This window comes from Pinus tabuliformis, chromosome J (genome assembly GCF_031772625.1).
Source record: "Pinus tabuliformis cultivar Carrire ecotype Pingquan chromosome J, CPIR1, whole genome shotgun sequence".
Taxonomy (NCBI): Eukaryota; Viridiplantae; Streptophyta; class Pinopsida; order Pinales; family Pinaceae; genus Pinus; species Pinus tabuliformis.
Window position 1 is genome coordinate 735,956,737 of NC_142295.1, and position 18,328 is coordinate 735,975,064.

Below are 18,328 nucleotides of genomic sequence, written 5' to 3' on the forward strand. Positions count from 1 at the left end.
TTGCCATATGGCCAAAGTTTGAACAAGCATAACAATAACCATAAAATGAACTTTGGTACCTGGGAGATGGAGGTTTTCTTGATGTACTTCTGAAGCCTTGCTGCCTTGAGATCCTTTGATGATAACCATTGCCTCTTGCCTCTTTGACATCAGCTACATTTCTTCTTGGAGCTGGTTTTCCACTTGGAGCAGGATTTCTTCTATTGCTGCCTTCATTTTTCTCCTTGCCTTTGCTGGAACTAGGAGCATCACCATCTCTTTCTAGCTTCTTCACATCTGCTTTGCTTAAAGCATCCTCATGCTTGTTTGAGGGTTCACCTACATACCCAAGTCCTGATTTATCAGATGGAGATCTGTGATAGCTGAGCATGTCATCCAAAGCTTGAGAGCTCTTCATGATCTTGTTCATCCCTTCAACCTTCTTCCTGAGGAGGACAATCTCTTCTTCTAACTTTTCACATTCATTATTTTTCTTTGCTAGTTGTCCCTCAGTTTCTTCCTTGCTACGAGTAGCTTCAGCTGCTACTATTTTGAAGGAGATAATATCAGTCTTCATTTTGGAGACTTCTTCATCATTTGCTTGACTGCTCTTCACTTTCTTTTCAGCTCCTTGTGCCTGCTTCCTGGCTTCTTGTAGTTCTGACTTAAGGGAGGAGACCTCTACCTTATACTGTCCAATCTCTTCTACAAGCTTACTCACTCTCATGTGCCTTTGTTCAAGTTGACTTGACAAGGCGTCTTCTTGCTTCTTTGCTTCATTCAGCTGATTTGTCATAGATATGACTTCTTCATGATGTTTCTTCTTGCATTGGTCAAGCTCCTTCTTAAGCTTGGCAAGCTCTTCATCCCTTTCTCTTACCTGAAGCTTGATGAGGTCAACCTTCTCACTTTCAGCTTCCATGATGGGTTCAGAAATTTCTTCCTCACTGTTGGTCATGGTCAGTGCTCCCTTTGCATGAAGGTCATGCAGTCTGTCCCATATATCCTTTGCTGATGTATATTTTCCTAGATTCCTCTTCACAGAATCAGGCAGTCCATCCAAGATAGTCTTTGCTGCTTGTGCATCATACTCCATGGATTCTTTATCCATCTTGCTGTCATCAATCACTGACTCCCAGACTTCAATCCCCTCAGACATTAGGAAAGCCCTCATCATTATTTCCCATACATCAAAGTTTCCATCAAACTTTGGAACTTCAAATAGAATGTATTCTAATGGATTGCCTTTTAGTTTAGTAGAGGAGGGAGACACATTTTTAGCAGGCTTGGAGGCTTTCTTCTTTGACCTTGCCATTCTTAAATACTTGACTGTGTTTTTTTTAAATCACTGACTGTTTCTTTAACAAATAACAGAAAGGAAAGCTTTGAGAAATACCTTAACTCTTTTGGTTGTGGCTTCACACTGCTGGAGAGGTTTGACTGCTGCAACAACACCTTCCTTCAGCTTCTTTGAGTCTTCAAAGAGCCTGGACTAGCTCTGATACCACTGTTGGGTATTTTCGATGGGGAAAATACCAAAACCAAACACACAGACACCACAGAGCCAATGCTCTGTTGCCACTGTTCCAGGATCTTTGCACAGCGAAGCTATTAAAAACAAATATGCTCATAACAGCTCATTACACAGCCACAAAAACATTTTCTATTGCTTAAAAATAGAAACTGTTACAACTTTCATCCTCTACGCAGAGAGGGATTCACTGGAGAAACTGTCTCCTTCATTTCTGGTCTTCCACTGTTGTGGGTGTTACAAAACAGCTTCAAGCTACCTCTTGCTTTTGCAATGAGCAAGCAATACAATACATCTCTGTTTTAAAATGATTTCCACACTGCTGTGCGTTTAAAACAAAATAAAAATTACATGCGCACCAAGCGCAGCCACCACACTCACACACTAAAACTATCGCACACAGGGACTACACTCTAAACTACAGCACATATAAAAAAAAACTGCATAACTATTGCCATACGCAGGCTTACATAGCGATATATAAAAACATATATAAAATGGGACGTGTGCCCATCACCATATTAAACATATGCCCATAACCATAATAAAGGCCGCCACCCAATTCTACGTAGGCACATTAAAAACCATTAACTTCATCACCTACGGTGGTCAATGCAAAAGACTTCCACGCAAAATCTGATTTGACGTGGGCCCGTGCACCTTCGGGAAATCGACGGCAGAGATTGGGCGCCCTGATCACTTGGCTGATCCAACGAGGTTCGCACACCAACCTCGGGCAAACCAAACGACCTTTACCGTCCGGGGAAAGTGGTTTCGTCGTTCATACTGGGGACGCGTGGCGGAGTGTGATTGTGTCGGCTCCCTTCATACGGAAACAGCCATTTGCAAATGGCGGTGCGGGGAAGACCGGGCGGTTTCGTTCTGGCGGTTTTGGGTGTTGGTACGGCTGCTGAGTCGGCTGCCCACGTCCGCCTGCTGCCTGCAGTTGGAATTAACATTCCAACACACTGTGCATGGCATTTTGATTATTCTAAATCGATTCAGCAAAAGCGAGAGGAAATATTGTGATATGTTAAAGCAATGATCCTTACATCTCCACAAGTGCGAAGAAAGATACAATCCAAAATGCTAGAGGAAGAGGGATTTTCTAAAATATGTACCTTTTGCTTATCCATTATTTCCCTTAATTATTGTCAGTTATGAAGACATCATAACCATTTTTATATATCAATTATTCATAATTATGTTATATATCAATTATTCATAATTATGTGAGGGAAAAAGTGTTTGGGAGGAGCCATGTGCTAGAAGATGCATTTACTTAAAACCTCCACACTTCCACCTCCCTGGGTATATTAGTTATTACCAAATTTTTTAATCATGAAAATTAGTCGGTAATCAATATAGAGGCACATGATAGCGACTATTTACAGCCTTCAATTACTACCAAGCATTTTAATCTTGCAGATTAGTCATTAGGTGAGTTAAAGCATATTTGGTTTACTTACCACTGTAATTCTACACAACTCCCATAGTTGGTTGGTTAATCAACAAAGGAATGCTAACCCAAAGAAAAACAATATAAAACGTTATGTCTATTTAAGACGTTATGTCTATTTAAGACGTTATGTACCATTTGCACACTTGTGCATATTTGTACTAGTTTTCTTACTCATAAAGGGTCTATGTTCATTAAAAAACATAAAAAATGAAACTCATGAATTGAAAATGTCGAAGATCCTCTACAAGTTTATAGCCGAGTGGTTTTCTTGTGCTGAAGAGATTTATGATACCATGATAACTCATGAACCGAAAATGTCTAAGCTCCTCTCCAGGCCTCCAACAGAGCGGTTTTCTTGTGCAAAAGAGGTTTGTGATACCACAATAATGCATTTGCCGATTGATGGTGAAACGAATTGCTGTCTTCTTCAAGCAAGGGACCCTGCATGTTAATCCCACAAAAATTAATTAATATACAAACGTATACTGATAACGTTGTTTTCATAGGGATGATTTTATTGTTCTTGAAAGACACAAATATGAAATTTACAATAAAGTCACAAGCTACTTTGCTATAACGTTGTTTTCATAGGGATGATTTTATTGTTCTTGAAAGACAAAAATATGAAATTTACAATAAAGTCACAAGCTACTTTGCTACCATGCCCGACTGGTAAGAAAAATATTATTTTGATTATGTAGGCTACGAAGAATTGAGGTTTAGACATAAATTAGGAATGGGCTATCTAATTACTAGAGGATGGGGATGATCCCACTCTTGCACTTAGTGATCTTTTCAAATGCGCGTTCAGCGATGTCGGAGTACTGCAATAGTGGATTGCACCATCCACCATTGTTGTTGTGGAGAGCCTTCTTTGGCGGGCAGAAGTTTGTAGCAGTGACCATCATAGTCCGAAGAAAACACCATTGGGGATCATCATTATATTTCATTTCATAGCAAGCTCCGCAGCTGAACCCGTTGTTGAACAAAGAAACGCTAAGTGCAGCAGTATCGGTTTCAGAACCTTGGTTGTACAGATTCTGATATAAGCACACCCCTCTGGTGTTGGGTCCTTTATGTTTGAAGGAATAGTGCTCGCGAAGGATGTTTTGAACAAAACTTAAGAAAACATAGCACTGGAAAATCAAAGCCATAGTGAAATGTTTTGGATCTCGCACAATGGAATATAAGGGCATGTGTCGAAGAACTAGGAGTCGATTTTGATGCAGTCAATTGGAACTTGCGCAGTGGAATATAAGGGCATGTGTCAAAGAACTAGGAGTCGATTTTGATGCAGTTAATTGGAACTTGCGCAGTGGAATATAGGGGCATGTGTGGAAGAGCTAGGAGTCGATTTTGATGTAGTCAACAGAGAACAGAGGTAATAGCCGTAGGTATTGGAAAACCATGGATCAAGCTAGTGAGGTATCTAAGACTAAATCAAGCCATTGTGACTATAAAAGAAGACAAAAGGAAGCGAGAAATGCTACAAGGTTTAGATCATGTTGGGAATATTGTTGAAAACGTAATTTCAACAGCGTATGTACTGCGCCTTAGTTGACCCGTGAAGGAGCAGTTAATGCACCCAAAACTGCTCAGCAAAACCACCTATCAATTTCGGACCGCCTTCAATCAGCAAGCAGTTTTCGTATAATCGAGCCCGATCCAATTATCCTCAGCCACATGGTCCTCTATATACGTCAGCATAACTGACATTTCGGAGCCTAAAGTTCAGCATAAAAGGGGCTCCCGAAATCGCCGTCAACCGTCCGATTCAGCTCAGCATTCTCCACCGTCCATCAATCCAACTTTAAGTTTTAATTTTAATATTTTTATTTCTTACCGAGGTATGGGTAAGAAAAGCACGTAAGTTTTTTTTATTTGGTAGCAGATGTATAGTATATGAAATATGTTTTAATGTGTGTTGACCATCTTTTATATAATGCGAAGGCGAATATTGCATAGCAGTGCATAGGAGAAGAAGCAGGGGAGATTTTCTTCTGAAGTGAAGTTAATTTTTGTATGTGTGAACGCACAGTGCGAAACAAAAATCCAGGTTGAAATGTAATTTTTGCTGGTTGCCCAAATGAAGGGAAGAATGAAGAATCGTATGGTGTGAGTAAAGAATTTTTTTTTGTGAATGTAATGTAAAAATTTACTGCATATGTAAAATTATTTTTACAGCAGTATATGTAAAATGTTTTTCACAGCAGTGAATGTAAAATGAGAATTTTACCCAGCAGTGTAAAATCTCAGGAGAAGACAGAGTTTTATTTTTGTTGGCTGAATGTATTTTTGGTGAATCCCTCTCAGCAAAGGGGATGAATATGTATCAGGAATTTTGTTTTAATGAATAGAAATCTTTTTCTCGGTATGTAATACTCTGGTCTCAAATAATTTTTTTTTAAAGCTTCCCTGTGTCAAAGATCCTGTGGAGAGAAGGAAACAGAGCATTGCCTCTGTGTGTTTAGTTTTTTTTGTTTTTGGGATTTTACTAGAAAAATCCCCAACAGTGGTATCAGAGCAGGCTTAGGCTCTTTGAAGGTGTTCAAGAAGCTTAAGGGAGGAGTCTTTTGTTGCAGCAGTAAATCTTCTCCAGCAAAGTGAAGTCTCAGGCAAAAGATTCAGGTATTCTTCAAAGTTTTCTTTTTGTTACTGTTGAAATAGTGAGTGTTTTAAAATACACAGTCAAGAAATTGAAGCATAGTTGAGGATGCAAGGAATGGCTAGCACCAGCACTAGTATGTGTATGTTTAACACCCAGTTCCCACAGTTTAATGAGAAGAACTATGACTACTGGTCAATAACCATGAGAGCTTTATTTATCTCTCAAGATTTATGGGAATTAGTTGAATATGGGTTTTAAGAACCAGCAGATGAAAATCAATTTAACAACTTAACTCAGGCAGAGAGAGATCTGCTGAAGAGCAATAGGAAGAAGGATGCAAAATCAATTGTATTGTTGTATCAAGCAGTGGACCAGAGTGTGTTTCCAACGATAGCAGCAGCTAAGACATCCAATGAAGCATGGCAAACCCTCAATATAGCCTATCAAGGCATGGAGAAAGTGAAGACAACAAAACTACAATTACTGAGGAGAGATTTTGAAAATCTGAGCATGAAGAAGTCAGACACCATTGACTCATTTTTCACACATATAATTGGTCTGGTCACACAGATAAGGACTCATGGAGAAACCCTTGAAGAAAGGAGGATTGTGGAGAAACTGTTGAGGGTCCTACCCTCAAAGTTTGATGTGATTGTCACCACCATAGAAGAGACAAAAGATCTCTCAAACTTTTCAGTTGATGAGCTTCATGCATCACTGATAACACATGAGCAGATGTTGAGTAGAAATGAAAACTCATCTCTAGAGCAAGCCTCCAAGACCCAGATGTCTTTTGGAAGAGGAAGAGGTCAAGGCAGAGGAAACAAGAGAGGAAGAGGCAGAAGCCAGAACAGAGGTGGAAGGAACAGTCCAGCAAATGCTCAAGGAAGAGGCAGCAATCCAAATCAGAACCAAGGCCAAGGCAGCAGCCAACAAAGAGGACAACATCATGCTCAAGGACAAAGGTATGAAAAATCCAATGTCCAATGCTATTATTGTAAAAAATATGGGCATTATGCCAGTGAATGTAGGAAGAAGCAACATGATATGAGTAATAGACAAAATGCAAATGTCACTAGAGAAAACATGAGCCAAGATAATGTGTTGTTAGCTTGTAACATGGCTGAAACAAACAGTGAAGACATATGGTTTTTAGACTCAGGTTGCAGCAACCATATGACAGGAAACATAGCCTTCTTTTCTGCCCTAGATAAAAATGTGAAATCAGAAGTCACACTAGGAACTGATAGCAAAATTTCTGTTATGGGAAAAGGAGAGGTAAAAATATTTACAAAGCAAGGAGAAAAGAAAATCATAGCAGATGTCTACTATGTCCCTGGAATGAGATGTAACGTCTTGAGTATTGGACAACTTGTTCAAAAAGGTTACAATGTTTTCTTTGAAAATGATGTATGCACCATCATGGATATAGCACCCAGCAAACGATGCATTGCTGAAGTGAAGATGACAAGGAACAGGATGTTCCCTCTTAGAATAAGGGCAGATTTGAAAAACAAAGGAGAAATTGCAGCAGTCACCCAAGAGGCTTTCCAAAGTGTGTCAAAGGATGAAAATTTGTTGTGGCACTTGAGATTTGGACATCTCAATTTTGGAGGTCTAAACTTGTTAAGCGGAAAATGAATGGTAAGAGGATTACCATTGATAGAGAAACCAGACAACCTTTGTGAAGGTTGCATTTTGGGGAAACAACATAGAGAAAGTTTTCCATCAGGTAAAAGCATAAGGGCAAAGGCACCCTTAGAGATCATCCACTCAGTTTTATGTGGACCAATGCAAGCTCCATCATTAGAAGGTAGCCAATATTTCCTAACATTTATTGATGACTTTACAAGAAAAACTTGGGTATATTTTCTTAAAAACAAAAGTGAAGTGTTTGAAAAATTCTGAAATTTCAAAGCACTTGTGGAGAACCAAAGCGGGCTGCATATAAAAGTTTTGAGAACTGACAAAGGAGGTGAGTATATCTCCAAGGAATTCCTACGATTTTGTAGAGAAAATGGAATTCACAAACAGTTTACAGCTAGGTACACCCCACAGCAAAATGTTGTTGCTGAAAGGAAGAATAGGACTATCATGGATATGGCGAGGAGCATGCTGAAGGCAAAGCATTTGCCAAATGATTATTGGGCTGAAGCCGTAAATTGTGCAGTGTATATTTTGAACAGGTGTCCTACAAAACCAGTGTTGAACAAAGTGCCGGAAGAAGCATGGAGTGGGAGAAAGCAAGGTGTCACCCACTTGAAAGTTTTTGGATGTGTGGCCTATGCACACATACCAGATCAGCTAAGGAGGAAGTTGGACAGCAAAGGGGAGAAATGTCTTTTCATTGGATACAGTGAGGAATCCAAAGCTTACAGGTTGTATATCCCATCTACCAAGAAATTTTTTGTCAGCAGAGATGTTCAGTTCATTGAAGAGGAAGCTTGGGATGGAAGCATAGAGAAAACAGTGAATGTTAAAAACTGTTTGTCTCATGATGAAGATGATGAGGAGGTGGCTGAAATGCATCCCCAAATAGCAGCGCCAACACAAGGACGACAAGGGACACCATTGAGGATAAATGAAAGTGCTTCTCCAAGCACACCACAAGGAGGAAATTCAAGTGCATCTTCAAGCACTTGCACACCAAATGAAAGAGGTAAGAAGTTTAGAAATCTAAGTGACATTTATGATGAAGGAATGAATTCCTTATTTGCCTTGTATTGTCATGTTGATGATCCTATTCATTTCGAAGATGCAATTAAAGATAAGAAATGGATAGAAGCTATGGATGAAGAGATGAATGCCATAGAGAGAAACAAAACATGGGATTTGGTTGAGCTACCAAAAGGTAAAGAGGTCATTGGAGTTAAATGGGTTTACAAGACCAAGAGAAATGCTGAAGGTAAAATAGAAAGACACAAGGCAAGGCTGGTTGTCAAAGGGTACAAGCAGCAATATGGGAGAGATTATGAGGAGACTTTCGCACCGGTTGCAAGAATGGAAATCATGAGAGCAGTGCTGTCCATAGCAGCACAAAACAAGTGGAAAGTTTACCAAATGGATGTCAAGTCAGCATTCCTAAATGGAGTGTTAATGGAAGAGGTTTACATTGAACAACCTCTAGGCTATGAGTAGAAAGGTGAAGAACACAAAGTGTGCAAATTGAAGAAAGCTCTTTATGGGCTGAAGCAAGCGCCAAGAGCATGGTACAGCAGGATAGATTCCTATCTATTGAATAATGAATTTGACAAGTGTGAAGGAGAAACCACCGTCTACATCAAAGAAAAAGATGGTAAAATTTTAATTGGTGTCTTATATGTTGATGATGTTATTTTCACAGGTAATGATGATCAACTCATTGAGAATTTTAAATCAGTCATGAAAGAGGAATTTGAAATGACTTACATGGGTTTCTTGAGATACTTCTTAGGCATAGAAGTAGATCAAAATGAAAAAGGAATTTTTATCTCACAAGCTAGATATGTAAATCAAGTGTTGGGAAGATTTAATATGCAAGAATGCAAAGCAGCGATCACTCCCACAGTAACGGGATTAAAACTCAGCAGAGAGGATAGCAGCAAGGGTTTTAATCCTAGTTTGTACAAGAGTATTGTTGGCAGCCTTATGTATTTAACAGCAACTAGGTCTGACATAATGTTTGCTGTTAGTTTAATTTCCAAATTTATGGAGAGGCCAAAGGAGGCACATTGGCAGGCAGCAAAAAGAATTTTAAGGTATGTCAAAGGTACCAAAATGTTTGGCATTTTATATACTATCTCATAACATTTAGATTTAATTGGATACAGTGATAGTGATTGGGCTGGAAGTGTAGATGATCAGAAAAGCACTTCCGATCATGTTTTTCATATGGTTTCAGGAGCCATTTCATGGGCTTCTAAGAAGCAGTCCATTGTAGCATTGTCTACAACAGAGGCTGAATATGTGGCAACTACAGTAGCAGCATGTCAAGTAGTTTGGATGAGAAGGATGTTGAGGAGCTTAGGCCAAGAGCAGGCAAAAGCGACAATGATCTTTTGTGACAATAGCTCAGCTATTGCATTGTCAAAGAATTCAGTGTTTCATAAGAGAATGAAACACATTGATACAAGGTTTCACTACATCAGAGAATTAGTGAACAATGGAGAAATTATCCTAGAACATTGCAGGACTCAAGAACAGGTAGCAGACATTTTGACAAAGCCATCGGATCAGAAAAGCTTTGAATTTTTGAGAAAGTGTTTGGGTATGACCGAATGCCCAGTAGTTGAAATTAAAGGGGAGTGTTGAAAACGTAACTTCAACAGCGTATGTACTGCGCCTGAGTTGACCCGTGAAGCAGCAGTTAATGCATCCAAAACCGCTCAGCAAAACCACCTATCAATTTCAGACCGCCTTCGATCAGCAAGCAGTTTCCATATAATCGAGCCCGATCCAATTATCCTCAGCCACGTGGTCCTCTATATACGTCAGCAAAACTGACATTTCGGAGCCTAAAGTTCAGCATAAAAGGGGCTGCCGAAATCGCCGTCAACCGTCCAATTCAGCTCAGCATTCTCTGCCATCCATCAATCCAACTTACATTCGAGCCTGCATCAAATGAATATTACGTGGAGTAAACGTTTTTTTTTACCAGCATTTCAGAAAATATTTAATGAAAAGTTAATGCTAGTCGTAGATGTTAGGTATACGTTTTAATTTTAATATTTTTATTTCTTACGGAGGTATGGGTAAGAAAAGCACGTAAGTTTTTTTTATTTGGTAGCAGATGTATCGTATATGAAATATGTTTTAATGTGTGTTGACCATCTTTTATATAATGCGAAGGCGAATATTGCACAGCAGTGCATAGGAGAAGAAGCAGGGGAGATTTTCTTCTGAAGTTAATTTTTGTATGTGTGAACGCACAATAGTGCGAAACAAAAATCGAGGTTGAAATGTAATTTTTTGCTGGTTGCCCAAACGAAGGGAAGAATGAAGAATCGTATGGTGTGAGTAAAGAATTTTTTTTTTGTGAATGTAATGCAAAAAATTTACTGCATATGTAAAATTATTTTTACAGCAGTATATGTAAAATGTTTTTCACAGCAGTGAATGTAAAATGAGAATTTTACCCAGCAGTGTAAAATCTCAGGAGAAGACAGAGTTTTATTTTTGTTGGCTGAATGTATTTTTGGTGAATCCCTCTCAGCAAAGAGGATGAATATGTATCAGGAATTTTGTTTTAATGAATAGAAATATTTTTCTGGGTATGTAATACTCTGTTCTCAGATAAATTTTTTTTAAAGCTTCCCTGCGTCAAAGATCCTGTGGAGAGAAGGAAACAGAGCATTGCCTCTGTGTGTTTAGTTTTTTTTTTTTGGGGATTTTACCAGAAAAATCCTCAACAAATATAGGCAGTGCGTGTATAAGTTGGGACTGTGTTGTAGTGTTTTCGTGTTATGTAATGTTTGAGATGTGAGCTTGTAATTTCGTGCTTCCATATTCTTGATCGATTTTGGTATCCACATGCAAGTAAATGAACTCTATTGTTTAATAATATATGGAGGATGGGAATTTCGATATTTAGTTGTCTATTTTATGGGCCTTTTAAATTTTTTATGCATATGTATATTTAATGTTAAGTTCATGATTCAAATGGTTGTAAATGAGTGTGGTCTAATTAGTCAAATCTATATCCCCTACATCCTTTTATAGTTCCTTCTTTATTGGAAAGGGGTAAGAATGTCGAGGAAGTGTTAGACTACCAAGACATCTTTGTTGGCACCCTCGGTCTAACCCTGACTCAAGCTTAAATTAAACTTTTTCGCTAACAAATGGTTTTCTTAATGGATTTAGATCACCACAGAATACTCATCATGATATCCAAAAATGAAGGCATGAAAGGGTTGATTACTTTATTTTGTAGCAGGAAGAACTGAGACACAAGAATCTGAATTGGGTCAAAGAAGAGACATTGTACTTTGAATGTGCTTGTGACTAGTATGAGATATTCTGGTGTGAATTCGCATAGAAGTTAGAAAATTGGCTGACTCACTTCCACTATAAATAGCAAGTTGCACTACAGTTTAGGATGTGTAGAAATTGGACGAGAACCGATCTAACCGATCTTCATCTCTTGGATACAAATTTAATGAGAGTTGTTGACTTTTGTGCTAACGCATCTCTTGAAGGTTATATCGTTGAATTTGTGATTGAGAAGTACCACTCCTCTCACGCAGAAGCCATATTAAAATTTGGAATACGAGAAAGGTTGATAAAAGAGATCCCTCTCTCGATTAAAGTATTTCTAGTTGAAGAAAATTTGTTGGTGTTTCCACAAGCTTAAATGACAACTTAAGTCTCTAGTACTAGGGGAATGGATTAGTAGAGAGGAATGTCATGTTTCTGCCGAAGGATGAAGGAGTTCCTATAATGGATCAAGAAGAGGTGAAGAATGCCGGGGATTTAAGAGTGTTGTGGAGGGCAAGAATAACTGAAGAGTGGTGTTAAAGAATGTTGCTAGAAGTTAGGGCTAGAAGAAGGTATTTGCACTGCATAGGCGGCGTTGTAAGGAGTTCGGTGATGTAGAACAAAGAAATTGAGACTCTAGAGTTTTATAATGGAAGCAAGGAAGCAGATTCTTCTCGTGGAATAATATGAATGACCAGTGGAAGCAGAATGGAAGGATCAAAAGTGGTTACTCTAATGCACTAGGAGTTGGAAGGATTTAGGATGCTTGAAGCAGATGCTCGTCTGACTAGGATACTAGATGAAGATGCTCTGGTAGATGATTTTCAATTCATGATCAGGCATATTTTCTTAAAGGATGAATCAATACCATAATGTAGAACTCCACAATCGAGCAAGATGACTCATCCTCTCCCTGACCTTCCCCAACTGCTATATCAAAGTCTGGATTTTCTCTTTTCTAAGGTATACAAATTTGTTAAATTTCAGCTATCGCTTAAAGGTAAAAGTATTTATAGTGGTGTTAGTCAACCAAGTATAGCTAGTTGTTCTCAATAGAGTTTCCAATGATTCATACTTGTTTCCTCAACACATGTAACTATGGTTGGAGTCCCAGCTGGTTCACTTACTGGATACCCAAAGTTTGTAGGAAGGGGAGGTGAGGATGTTGAGCAACATTTGTATTTGTGTGAAATTTTTTGGAGAGCTTATCAAACTGTGGATACTACTAAGCTCATTGAATTCCAAACTACATTGTGGGATCGAGCATAGAGGTGGTCCATAAAATGTGCCAATGCTAACCACAACGCTAGTATCGATTAGGTTAAACAAGAGTTTATTCAAGAGTTTAAGTTGCCACAGTTGAATCAATAAGGATTGGAGGGATTTTTGGATATTAGCCAACAGGAAGGGGGGTCTTCTTGAAAATGTATGCAACGATTCAAAGATGTTATTAGTAAATTATTGTATCCTATTAATCCCCATATTGTTTTATCAAGGGTCTATTGCCAATGGATTTTATTCCACTATTTGAACAGAAGATTAACATGCGTCAAGATTCTTTGGAGTAAGAAATTCAAATTGAGGCTATGGCTAGTTATTCGCAACATTACAGAATCGGTGGGCCTTCAACAAATACTTATATTATGGGCCTTTTGAATCAGATAGCGACATTGATAGACAGGTTAAAATATCTTTCACCTTTACGTCTTGCGAGACCTCATGTTTGGTGTACCCACTGTCAAGTTGAGGGGCATCATGCTACAAAGTGCCATTCACTGCACTTTGGGACCTCTGTCGCCGCAATCTCCTAGAGTTTCGAAAATATCATCTTCTCTTCCTTATGAGGGTCATACACAATTTTAGTCATTTCCCAACACTCAAGGTATGTTCGTAAACAATTATTGTGAGATTTGTCAATGTTTTGGTGATTTTCCCCAGTTATGTCCTATTCTAGAAAAGTATTCCAATGTTCCAAATAACTTGTTTTGTGAATTTTGTGGATCACCTAATCACCCTACGAATCAATGTCAGTCCTTGGATTCTTTAACCGATCGTCTGGACCGGTCTACTTTTCGAGTGAATTAGACTCCTCGAGGGTGAGGTGGTGGATCTCCAAGGGGAGGAAGGATGGGTGGAAGAATTCCAATTAGATGTTATAATTGTTATTAGGAAGGACAGGTTTCTCGAGAATTCCCTATGCCACAAAGACCTTGGTGTTACTACTGTCACATGAATACCCATGCAACTGAAGATTTCCCTAAACTTATTGGTCGGTGGGAAGAACACAACTAGGCTAAAGGAGCCAATACAGTTTCTGTAGAACCCTATGACCCTAGTCCTACAATGCTATAAAATATCAATATTGTTATCATGGGAGGGAACAAGACAAGAATTGATATTGGAACTTCTGATTAGCATGCTATTATAAGACTTGCATCTCCTAGGAAATATTATTATCCAAATTAGAAGAAAGAGTATTATAGGGATGCAGCCGAACTTTTTCGTCAATTAATTTAGTCACAAGAACATCGTAGTGAACAAATAGGAAAAGTAAGGATACATGAGGAGATGTAGTCGACAAAATATTTCGAATTGATAATGGATTCGTTTAAGTTATTCTTAAAAATTATGAATGATGAACAACTCACTGGTCAATTGTGGAAAAGGTTGAAGACTATTGTTAAGGATGATGTGTTCTCTAAGGAATCGATTTTTCCACACCTACTTGAGTGGGATTCCGGATGGGTTCAAAGGACTAAGAAGCAGATTGGAAGGGAGTTCTAGGTATAGGCTTAGATTACAGGGTTTCAAATCAAGAAATATGTGTTGGATTTGGGGTCGAATGTTAATATTTTACCGAGAAAAACCTAAGAAGCTCTCGGAAAAACCATGTTGGTCTATTCCCATATTCATTTGCGAATGGAAAACCAATATTGCATTATTTTATTGGAAGATTATAGGATGTTGAGTTTGATATAGATGGTGTTAAAACTTATGCATATTTCAAAGTTATTGATATTATTGGGGATAAATATCCATACCCGGCTTTATTGGGAATTATCTGGTATTTTGAGAATTATTTAGTCATTGATTTGAAGTGGGAGATTATGAATTTTGAAGTGGATGGAATGTGTGTTATACAACCTCTTGATCCTTATCAATGTTCAATATTTATCGAACTTGTGGATGATGTTGAATCCCCTAATTTAGTGGACCAATTATATCAACTAACCGTTGGGAAGCGAGAAGATTATATTAACCCCACAATAGTTGGTTCTATCAGTTGGAGGAGTATTCAAAGTACTAAAGTTGGCTCTGAGGCTGCAATGGAAGATTGGAAACAAGGTGCTCATGAAATCCACTCCCGACATTGTGCTACTGTTCGATGTGTCTGTTGGATTAGTACTGAGGTACGCGAGCATCCTATTTTTAATGATTCTAATTTTGTTGTAAAATTTATTAAAGAAATTTACTCTTGCATAGAAGAATGTCAGAAGATCCCTGTAATGAGTGTTTCTTTGCAAGTGACTCCCACGAGATGGTGGGAAACTCATTGATATCAACTTCAAGAATGGAACACTGTTAAAATTGTTTTGTCATATTGATTTCTGCACTGAATGAGCTTCTAAGCAATGTCCCTATTTATAATGGTCATACTTCTCTCCATGACCATGTTGCGCATTGTTGTTCTGTATAGTGGGTTGATGGCATAGCGGTTAAAATGTGTCCTCATCTATTTATTCACTCTTTGGGGAATATTTCGTAAGCTTGGTATTTGTAGGAGGAGCTCAAAGATGAGACAATAGATTGGGTTGTTTTAACAACTTAGTTTTGTAGAGACTTTTCTTTTTCTGCTGCTAATAAATGGATGATGCAAGCCCTTAGAGCTATTAGAGGAGTCTTGTTTTCAAGTGAAGATGCTTTAGCAGAATGTAGTAGGTATGGATACTTTGCACACTAGTATGACTCAGAGTTTCATGGAGTAAAGCTAACAAATACTGAAATGAAGATTCGGAGGAATTAAGGCACTTAGCCTACGAAGAGTCTAAAGGGGAGAAGAAAATTAAAGAGGATCCGATATTTGATGCTCCACATTTGCAACTGCTTAAGTTAAATGCATGTAATCCTTCAGTTCGACTTAATGTGAAAATGAAATTTGTCACTTTACGCATATAACCCTTCCGTTCTTCTTACTATGAAAAGGACATTTGTCATCGTGTAGAGTTGTTGAAAGGGGCATCTTTTGAAAGGCCTCTTCTAAACAATATAGAGGCCACCGGCAAAAATACTCGATGTCAAGCTGCAACGCACTTTCTGCACAATCAAGGATTTTAACTAGATATCCACCATTATTGTTTAGTCAGTCATGTATAATGATTTGGATATTATTATCGAGAATCATATTATTATTGACACTATATCAGTTCTTCATTATTATTTACAAAGGTAGTTTATGATAAGTATCACCAACCTTATGAAACAAAATTCAAAATAACTATATTGTCAAACAATCCAAATGTGTTAAATTTAACAAAATTTAAAATAAGTAATATTGTAATATTGTCTAGGTTTCCAAGAGCAGTAGAAACCCCGAAAATATAGAGAACTCGCATAAAAAATTTATGCTGTAAATTCAAGAAAATTCAACCTAACTAATATTTTCCAGTAAAAAATTAATATTGTCTAAGTATGAACGCGGTAAATTTAGCGAACTTGAATTCATATCAAAATTTTACAAGTGAACCTGAAATCACATCAAAACTTTACGAGGCAGAGTCCAGTCTAGTGTATTTGACCTGACATGACATTGGTTCTTCCTCATGCAAAAGGAACTTCACTTCTAACAAAAATTGAGATACTGGTACTTTCTGCCTCTACCAATTGGCAGAAGAAAATCAATTTGAGTTATTAAAAAACGAGTATGGAGTACCGACTCCACACAGATGTGGTTTTAATTGTCACTGCATATCTCCGCACTATGCATGGCATTTTGAGTATTCTAAATCGATTCAGCAAAAGCGAGAGGAAATATTGTGATATGTTAAAGCAATGATCCTTACATCTCCACAAGTGCGAAGAAAGATACAATCCAAAATGCTAGAGGAAGAGGGATTTTCTAAAATATGTACCTTTTGCTTATCCATTATTTCCCTTAATTACTGTCAGTTATGAAGACATCATAACCATTTTTATATATCAATTATTCATAATTATGTTATATATCAATTATTCATAATTATGTGAGGGACGAAGTGTTTGGGAGGAGACATGTGCTAGAAGATGCATTTACTTAAAACCTCCACACTTCCACCTCCCTGTGTATATTAGTTATTACCAAATTTTTTAATCATGAAAATTAGTCGGTAATCAATATAGAGGCACATGCTAGCGATGATTTACAGCCTTCAATTACTACCAAGCATTTTAATCTTGCAGATTAGTCATTAGGCGAGTTAAAGCATATTTGGTTTACTTACCACTGTAATTCTACACAACTCCCATAGTTGGTTGGTTAATCAACAAAGGAATGCTAACCCAAAGAAAAACAATATAAAACGTTATGTCTATTTAAGACGTTATGTACCATTTGCACACTTGTGCATGTTTGTACTAGTTTTATGATGTTACTCATAAAGGGTCTATGTTCATTGAAAAACATAAAAAATGAAACTCTTGAATTGAAAATGTCGAAGATCCTCTACAAGTTTATAGCCGAGTGGTTTTCTTGTGCTGAAGAGATTTATGATACCATGATAACTCATGAACCGAAAATGTCTAAGCTCCTCTGCAGGCCTCCAACAGAGCGGTTTTCTTGTGCAAAAGAGGTTTGTGATACCACAATAATGCATTTGCCCATTGATGGTGAAACGAATTGCTGTCTTCTTCAAGCAAGGGACCCTGCATGTTAATCCCACAAAAATTAATTAATATACAAACATATAATGATAACGTTGTTTTCATAGGGATGATTTTATTGTTCTTGAAAGACAAAAATATGAAATTTACAATAAAGTCACAAGCTACTTTGCTACCATGCCCGACTGGTAAGAAAAATGTTATTTCGATTATGTAGGCTACGAAGAATTGAGGTTTAGACATAAATTAGGAATGGGCTATCTAATTACTAGAGGATGGGGATGATCCCACTCTTGCACTTAGTGATCTTTTCAAACGCGCGTTCAGCGATGTCGGAGTACTGCAATAGTGGATTGCACCATCCACCATTGTTGTTGTGGAGAGCCTTCTTTGGCGGGCAGAAGTTTGTAGCGGTGACCATCATAGTCCGAAGAAAACACCATTGGGGATCATCATTATATTTCATTTCATAGCAAGCTCCGTAGCTGAACGCGTTGTTGAACAAAGAAACGCTAAGTGGAGCAGTATCGGTTTCAGAACCTTGGTTGTACAGATTCTGATATAAGCACACCCCTCTGGTGTTGGGTCCTTTATGTTTGAAGGAATAGTGCTCGCGAAGGATGTTTTGAACAAAACTTAATAAAACATAGCATTGGAAAATCAAAGCCATAGTGAAGTGTTTTGGATCTCGCACAATGGAATATAAGGGCATGTGTCGAAGAAATAGCAGTCGATTTTGATGCAGTCAATTGGAACTTGCGCAGTGGAATATAAGGGCATGTGTCAAAGAACTAGGAGTCGATTTTGATGCAGTTAATTGGAACTTGCGCAGTGGAATATAGGGGCATGTGTGGAAGATCTAGGAGTCGATTTTGATGTAGTCAACAGAGAACAGAGGTAATAGTCGTAGGTATTGGAAAACCATGGATCAAGCTAGTGA

The 18,328-nt window shown here is 38.0% G+C and overlaps 2 pseudogenes; both read right to left on the reverse strand.

Moving 5' to 3' along the window:
* Positions 1–3,724: 3,724 nt before the first annotated feature.
* LOC149228826 (expansin-A8 pseudogene) lies at positions 3,725–4,126 on the reverse strand (annotated as a pseudogene).
* A 13,530-nt stretch (positions 4,127–17,656) lies between these two features.
* On the reverse strand, positions 17,657–18,058 carry LOC149228827 (expansin-A8 pseudogene; annotated as a pseudogene).
* Between the last annotated feature and the right edge of the window lie 270 nt (positions 18,059–18,328).